The sequence below is a fragment of the Etheostoma spectabile genome, unplaced genomic scaffold (assembly GCF_008692095.1).
Source record: "Etheostoma spectabile isolate EspeVRDwgs_2016 unplaced genomic scaffold, UIUC_Espe_1.0 scaffold403, whole genome shotgun sequence".
Lineage (NCBI taxonomy): Eukaryota > Metazoa > Chordata > Actinopteri > Perciformes > Percidae > Etheostoma > Etheostoma spectabile.
In genome coordinates, this window is record NW_022605603.1 from 184,496 (window position 1) to 193,609 (window position 9,114).

The window sequence follows — 9,114 nt, forward strand, 5'->3', positions numbered from 1 at the left end:
CTCTATAAATAAATGTATTATTATTATTATTAGAAAAAGCTGTAGGACAGTTTTTATGAAAACAGTGTCAGTGTTAATTTATTGATAATGTAAAACCAGGTAGCTTATTTTTTTATGGATTGCTTTGGTTTTCCTTTTCTTCATGCCTGATTATTTTAGCCACTTTCCCATCATACTTTCGATGGGGTTAAAGGGGTTAATAAACTCTTCCCAGGCTGTTTAGTGGATGGGTATGGAAACTAGACTGTTGGTAGAGACTGTCATCCGTGGGCTTCATATTCATACAGTAGTCGTATGAATGATTACGCAAATAGAAAACACCTGTAAGTGTGTGCGTGTGTGCGTGCGAGCACCCTTTTTAAGAATAAATAATTCTCTGTCCTCGCCACGATTTTGCTGATGCGCAAATCCTACTTCAGGCATCTCTAAATATTTCCGTTTCCTTTCAGATGACAATCTAACATCTGTGCCCTTTTTCTCAGGAAAGACCTCGCTGGGCTGATTGAACAGACGTTGGTGTTCCAGTTTTGTATGTCCTTAAACGGCAAACTCCGATCTTCTACTAAGCCATTTCACACCCCCTTTGTAAAGGGACTAGGTGTGCCACCGCTCCGGGCTCTTATATCAGCTTCGGATTGGATATATGTCAGGCCGTCTCCCTTTTCCCTGTAGAGCAGAGAGATAATTGGTCTATTCCCCCGGCTCAAGCCTCCATCCGGACCCAGTTCACTTTGTTTTCTGACACGAGTCCTAGTCGTACCACATCTCAAAGGGTGGGCTGCATGCTTTTTTTTTTTGCTGCATGTTGCTGGTCTCGAGCCAAAACTCCATACCCACCGCGGGATGTTTCCCTTGGCGCTTGTTAACCTCGGCTCACGACCTTAACTTTGCGGGGCCCGCTGAGCCTTAGCTACTGTACTGTGAAATGTGTTGTTTTCAGGACTGGGTCCTAGAGAAGGTTTGGATACACTTCGACACACAGCAGGCGGGGAAGTCCGTGTCAGACTCAACGTATTCAATGAATCAATTAAATTGATTTGAAGTGTAAAATCACCATTAGACATGGTGTTAGTGCACATTACAATTAAATAAACAGAAATAATAGACTGCAACTAAACTCTGTGTGTGTGTGTGTGTCTCTGTGTCTCTGTGTGTGTGTGTGTGTGTGTGTGTGTCTCTGTGTCTCTGTGTGTGTGTGTGTGTACGATGTGAAATCACTGGTTCATTTACATGGATTCTGGTAGCGCTAGCGAAACGCACATATTTCGCGGGACTTTTATGTTTTAAAAAAGTGATCTTAATCTTTAACAGAAGGTAGACCTCCCTTATAACTCCTTCCCATATGTTGTCCGACACTTAGAATATTACTCTGAGTCTGTTAAGAAGCTAACCAAGCACTTTAATGAACGTTAAATCAAGCTGGACAATTATCCCCAGTAACTTAACTAGCGATCCTCGCTTTATACTGCATCATGTCAATAGGAAATATGCCCTCATAGTTTTTTGTTGTTCTGTTCTCAATGAGCTTTTGCAGAAACAAGCCTTAGCCAAAGCAAACGCTGTCAGTAGTTCAGTAACATTACAACACTTAAGGAAATAGTGAGACTTTCTATCTTTAAATATTAAGAACTTTCTAATCCTGAAATAATTAGACTTTCTATCTTAAATGTTAGGACTTGTCTATCTTAAAATATTAGGACGATAGACTTATATTTTAAAATTAGACTTCTATCTTATGCATATTATGACTTTTTATCTTAATATTAGGACTTTTTTTAAACAATAATTATAATTTTTATAATTTAATTAATTTTTTTAAAATCAAAAATTAATATTTTTTTTTTAATTAAAAATAACAATAAAAAAAAAATAGACCCAATATCTCTAAATTAATTATATTAAAACTTTAATTTTAAATTGAAAAAATTAATATATTTAAATAATTATTTCAGGATTAAATATATAATCTATTTATATATTAATTTTAAATTAATATATTATTGACCTCTTTTTTATTAGTTAATAAGTTTTTATGAATTTATTTAAACAATTCAAAAATTTTAAATATTTTTTTAATTTAAATTTAAAATAAATTAACAAAAAAAATTTCTACTTCAATTTTATATTTTCTTTAATTATTAATTTCAATTTAATAAATAAATATTTATTCTAAATACATTATCAATTATTATTATTAATCTATTAAATTTCAATATTTTCTTATATTATAATCTTTATACTTTTTATTTATTCTAATTAATAATAAAAACAATATTTAAAATTTACCTCACCATTTAATTTTAAAAGTATATTAAATTACAAATATAATAACTCATAAAAAAACACTAAACCAAACCTTTCGCTTTATGTATTTCACATACTTCTTCATAATTATTTTAAATCAAATTATATTTGAATTATTTAATATTAACCCTTTTTTATTCATATTTTATTTTTTTCTTTAATATTTTTATTATATAATATTTTTTATTAAAATTTACATTAAATCTTTTTTTATTTTTTTATATTCCTATAAATTTTTTAATCCTTTTTATATATTAATTTCTTTTCCTTACAAAAATTTTTTTCTATTAAATTTACAAAATCTTTATTTACTTAAACAACCTTATTATTAAAAAAATACTTATTTACAATAATTATTATTTAAATTTAAATCATTTACTCCACATTTTTTCTTTTTATAAAACTATTTCTATATATGTTGTTTTTTATTAAAAAAACTTTAAATAATTTATCATATTCAATTAATAACTCAACCTTAAATTTCTTTATTTTTAATATATTTTATTTTGTTTTATTTTTTTATAATTCTTTATTTTCCTTATCTCTGTTTATTATTTTATCTATAGTTTAAAATTTATTTTTGATCTTTCATAATATTTACAATTTTTTAAAAAAATAACATTATTTTATTTTTTATACTAAATTTACTTCACTCTTATTTTTTCTATTTTTCAACATATTGTTATACTTCTATTCTCTATACAAAAAACGTCAACTAACACATTCCTTTATCACTATTTTAATCAATCTCCTTATAAGTATTAATTTATATTTTTTATATTTTTTTATCTCTCTATTATTTTTGACTTTCTCTTATTCTTTTTTAATCCAATAAAGCTTAATAAACAAAATATCATATTTTTTTTAATATTTATAAAATTTTTCTCATATCCACTTATAATTTTTTTATTCCTATAATTTCATTTATTTAAAATTCATTTTTTTAAATTTTATTTTTTAATTAATAATAAATTACCAAAAAAACAAATCTACATAAAATAACAAATTTCATACTAATTATCAAACTATTTTATTATTTACTTTGTTATTTTTCCAATAATTTCTTTAATTCTCTCATTATTATCTCCCCAAACTCATACCACTACAAAATTAATATTTTTATTTTTAATCTACATACCATCCAAATCAACACACATATAACTCAACTAAATTAAATAAATTTTTCATCTAACCTTCTTCAAAACTAAAAAAACACAACACACTCCTTCTTTTAACTCACATAATCTTCATAACTTCAAACACAATTTCCAAAATAAAACAATTATTTAGCATCATCAATTTTCATTTATTCTTAGAATTCTCTTTTATCTTTCTTTTACCCAATCAAAATTTTTCTAAACAATTTATACATAAAAATAATTTTATTCATTTTAACTTTTTCTATTTAAATTTATTTATTTTTACCCGTTTCGCTCCTGTTAATGAATAATTATACAATATTTTTATTATTTCTTTTTACAACAAACAGATGCCCAGTTTTTTTAAAATCTTGCTTTTTAGAAAGATTAGAAAACAAATTCGATCAAAAAAAACAAACAAAAAGGAATCATGTGTGTGGTTTAGAAGGTCGTTTATTTAATGTTTTGTGTGCTATAAAGAAGTTCGAATTATGTTAAAGAAGTAATTAAAATTATTAAAAAAAATTTGAATACAAATGTGGTACGTTTATTATTATTAGTTAAATTACTGATTTTGATGTTTGTAAAAAAAAAACATTAACATTATTTAAAAAAATAATCATTATTATTGAATAATTTTCAAATAAAACAGATTTATTAAAAATTTTTTGTTTTTTGTTAAAATAATAAACTATATTTTTAGTAGGTAGAATTAAAACAAGGGAAAACAAAAAATCAAATTATTTGATTTTGTTGCTAGATTTGAGAATAGATGTGTGTTAAAGTTATGTAGTTTTGCTTTTGATATTGTAAAATTATAAAAAATAAATAAATCAAATAACATTAAGGATATTAAGCTTCAATTGTTAATGATTGAACTGAGTCATAAGAAATTATAAATTATTAGGTCATTGAGGATGAATTGGTTTTTATTTTATTTTTTTTGGTTTTAATGGAAAGATTTTATTTAAACTTATTTTTATTTTACGTTGAGTTAAGATAGATAACCCGTCCAACTAAAGTTATTGAAGAAATACAAAAAACAATAAAAAAAACACAAAATCACTTCGATTTTTTTTCACGTTTGTTATTGACGTTAAAAAAAAACAACCTGTATCAAATATGGAAAGATTGAGAGTTAGTTTGTATTTTTAATTTTAATGCAAATTAAAAAGAATAAATTAGATAAAGGAAAAATAAAAGAAAAACTTATATGTAAGAATTTTTATGAATTTAAGATGAAAATACATTTTAATTTTAATTGTGTTATGCGTAAAAATGATTGGTGACAAAAAAGCCTAAAAAAAAAAAACAATATTAAATAAAAAAAAAGAAAGAAAACGGATATCTTAATAGTAAATAATAAAGTATTAAACGATAAAATTTTGGTGGGGTAACTATTATATATATTTAAAAAATGGCGATTTAGTAATTTCATATCTATGTGGAAAAACTTTTATTCTTGTTAAATCGCGTTTTTTTATATTTTAGATTAAAATTAAGTTCATTAATCTTTTCCTAAATTTGATCGGAGTAATTATTCTCTAATTTATAGTTTATCTTAATTAATTAAATTTTTTAGGAAATAAAAATTAATTTATCTAAATTAGCAGTTTATTCGCAATTGTAAGAAATATTAGACTTTTATCTTGAAATATTAGGACTTTTTATCTTGAAGTATAAGGATGGATGTACTGAAATATAGCGTTTCTAGCTGAGAGTGTAGTGGAGTGGAGTAGGAACGCAGGCAGGGGGTGGGTCTAGGTGATCCTTCGGGGGGGGGGGGGGGGGGGGGCTCAGCCCCTAATGAGAACAGCTCTACCGTCTAGTGTCCCCGTGTGAAGCAAAAATAAAAACATTACTGTTTTGGAGTAAATATGCTTCTGAGCTGAAAATGTCCCGGATTTGTCTGAGAAATCTGTACACCTTATTAACGTCACCTTATTAAAAACAAGCCCGCCTCTCTTTTACCTGCATCTAAATCCATAATGTCAAAGCGTCCTAATGTCTGGTGCCAGGGAGGAAAAAAAGAAAAGTTAGGAGGAAAAACGTGACAAAGACAGAGGTATGTTCAGTGTAAAGGTGATGATGAATATGATATTATTTTGCTGTTGCAGAACAATGATTGATAATAGCATCAGCCGTTAGCATGACATAGTTGGCAATCAATAAATAGCGAGCGCTATCTGTTAGTTTTAAACATCAGTTAACTGACACAGTGAGCAAGGGGGCGCCACCTACAAACTCTGTCCTAGGGCCCAAATTGTTTAGGGCCGGGCCTGGGTGTGGATGTTCGGTCTGGTGATGCTTGCCAGTGTTTCTCTCTCCTCAGACACATCTGACCATAAGAGAGAGTCCAACCTTCTTGCATGGTGTTAATGTCCCATTTTGGTTTGCTTGGTTTTTTCCAATGGGAAAAAACACCAAACCAAGGGAAATTGCTCCGGACCAAGCAACAGTCCTAAGTGTGAAACCAAAGTGAAAACACAGTTTCCATTTCTCTCTCCCTAGGGTGCTATCCTGAACGACGATGCTGGCCACTCGCAACTTCTCAGTAGGACTGAACCAATAAAGATGATGCCTGAAATACCGTTCCCTTGTAAGACATGCTGTCCTTCTAGGCACAAATATCATTACTGAGGAGAGATTTATTTCTGCACACCCTCCGAACCCTGTCTTCATTGATGTATTTAGGTGTTGTTTTTACATGCTGACTCTTTTGAATACTGCTTTTTATTTTCAATTCCGCCCTTAGCTCCACCTTCCGCCCTTTACGGTCGCTATCACCAGAGCCTGAATGTCCACACGGATCGATGCAGTCCCCTCGTCGGGTCCCTCTAAGGCAAAGTGGTTCAACTGAATCGAACATTATTGATTTGTCTCCTCTACTGACAAAGAGACATTGATGTTTCACCTCATGACAAACGACAGTCAAGATTACTTTGGTCTATTTGCGTAGATTTTCTCAGTTGGCAGTATCATGTCAGTGACCTTATTGTTGACTTTTGTTTTTCTTCCTTCCCGCTCTGGGTGTGGTAACCATGTCTAAGGTAAGAGCTCTTGGTTCAGTTAGCTCGTGCCTCCCAGTGTCACACTACACCTGCCAGGTTTAGTACTTGGCCTGTCATTCTACCCGCATCAGTCACAGGCTGTTAGCTGACACAGTGCATGCTTGGTGTCCATGTTGCTTACGGAACATGCTAAAGACCAGAGGTGCTGCCGTTTAGCTTGGTTAGCTATACATTGCGATCGTCCAGTTAGCTAGCGCCCCGGCCCGGGTGGCTGCAAAGAGCTAAACCTGGAAAGAAACCATCCCTCGGTACGTTGGCGCTAGCATGGCAAATGAATTAAAGCCGTTTTGAATCGCTTCAAAGCTGCCTAGCAAAACCCAGCTTATGCACATTCAGCGCTATTGGCTACTGTACGCGCTAATGGAATAGCTTTTAACTGAGAATTCCCTACCCCGAGTGTTTTCCTTATGGTTCGCCTCTTAGCACCCCGGGCTGAGTCCCAGTTAACAGCTTTATAGCTAACTGAACTCACTATACTAGCCAACGGCGTCTAACAAAGTTAGCTGTTACTTATTAAGCTGCTGTAAAGATAGTTTGCAACGAAACGTTAGCCTAACGCTAACGTTAACTGTTTAAAACTCATTAAACCACCTTGGTGCTGCATTCACTGTAATCAACTGTTCTTATAACTTTTAAGACATCTTAATGACAAGTCCAATGGTTCCCATTACTTGAGGTTATGGATTTTATTCAGGATATCGTCATTGAAGTATTTGATGATAATATCAAACTCTGACAAGTTCAAATTGTTTCAACTTCATTTGAGGTCAAGGAAAAATATCCATGACACCAATGCTCTCAATATAAACCAACCTCTTACTGACAGGTTAATGTATGTTAACACATAAAGCTAAAAGTTTTAATTAAAGTTTGATAAATGGCCTGTCATGACATATTAATGCGTAAGTTGTCTAGGTTAAATGTCAAGTTGTCATTACGAAGACATCAACAGGTTGTACTGTCTTCGCTAAAGTCCAAGTTGCATGACAAAGACATCTCGGACAATGCTAGCTTGCATTAAAAGTGCATCATGTACAGAATGACCACTTACGACAGTCACGAACACTCAAAAGGACTTCTTCACGCTCATGACAGATGTCAATAAAATGACGAGTCATGTCAGCCTTATGATCACCTCTTCAATACATGTGTTACCAAAAAGTTAATAAATTTATAGTGAATACATTATTTGTGTATGTGTAATACTACACCGCCGGGACACTGTTGAACGGTACAGACTACAACAGTAATTGCATTTATTTTTTTATGTTCCTTGTAAAATGTTCCTCCACTAATGGCTGCCAAACCCCCCCCCCCCCATCGTGATGTGTACTAGCATGTTTGCGAGGGCTTGAGTGAAGTGGCAGAGAAAGGAACACAACACCGTTACAGTGTCTCCTAGCGTCTTGTCGGAGGATCTAATTGCCTGTTGTATGCCTTATCTTCACTGCGTTTACTTTCTTTTCTCCTGTGCTAAATTACATGTTTCTCTTCGTCGTTCTCAGTTGTCCTCTACGTTCTATTATGTGGCCACCTTTTGACACACACACACTGATCTCTCTCTCTCTCTCTCTCTCTTTTCTTCCTTTCTGCAGACTTCTGAAATACCTGCAGTTTTGACATTCTGTTAGAAAGTGTAGTTCAGTCCCAGCCTGTCCTCTCAGGACAGCAGGACTGTTTGTCTGTCCTTCTCTATTGTCTCACTCAGTGTCTCTTTCTCAGTTTCCTATCAGTGTCTGTAGTAGGTGGTCTGTAGTAGGTGGTCTGTCACCGTGTACGCTACTCTTGCTGAATCATATCTAGACTTAGACCAGTTCTTATTTACACTTAACCCTTGTCTTGTCTTCTTGTTGACCATGAACTTTTTGTCCTTCCGGGTCCAAATTGAAAATGTCTTTTGAAGAACTTCTTTTGGCCCTTTCTTTCCCCCATGTTTTTGGCGCTTTCTTTGATACTTTTTTTTAATTTTTTATATATGTTTTTTAACATTTTTGTCGCTTTTCTAATTTTTAATTTTATTAATGGTCAATAAACTTAATGTATGTGACTTATTTTGACTAATACTTAAGATCAGAGGATGTTGAGTGAATCACAGACTGGTTTATGTTCACGTTATTTCAGGATGGTGTTTTGAAACCATTTAAAATAAAAATTAAAATGTTATAAAATTGAATAAAACACCCCAAAATTCTAAATTAAATAATCATTGATTTTACCTGCAAAGATCGCCATGAGATGTTCTTTTTGGGGAAATTCGGTTGAAAGAAACCTATCTTTTTTTTTATATAAAAAAAACAAACAAAACGTTAAACTGATCAAATTTGACCTGTGGACAATCCAAGGGTTAAGTGAACGTGGGGACTAGGGGTGACCCAGAGTAGTCGAGTATTCAAAGCTTCGATCGAAGGATCCTGATTCGACTGAGGTGTAAAGTCATCTCCGTGGCAACAGCTCTTTGTACTTCCGTCCTAAATTTCCGACTTTCAGGCTTTTTTTGTAGTTGGCTCTCATCTATATCTAAATATGAATGAGGATAACGTGAGTGATAGTGAGATACTTGCTTTTCCGTGATCCGGGATCGAACGGACCCAGGGACTGTA

General features: G+C 32.0%; 1 protein-coding gene across 1 annotated transcript in view; it reads left to right on the top strand.

Moving 5' to 3' along the window:
* The window catches only part of LOC116686615 (calcium/calmodulin-dependent protein kinase type II subunit delta), a gene marked incomplete in the record, with an annotated part of 176,474 nt that overhangs the window by 125,985 nt on the left and 41,375 nt on the right, over positions 1-9,114 (top strand).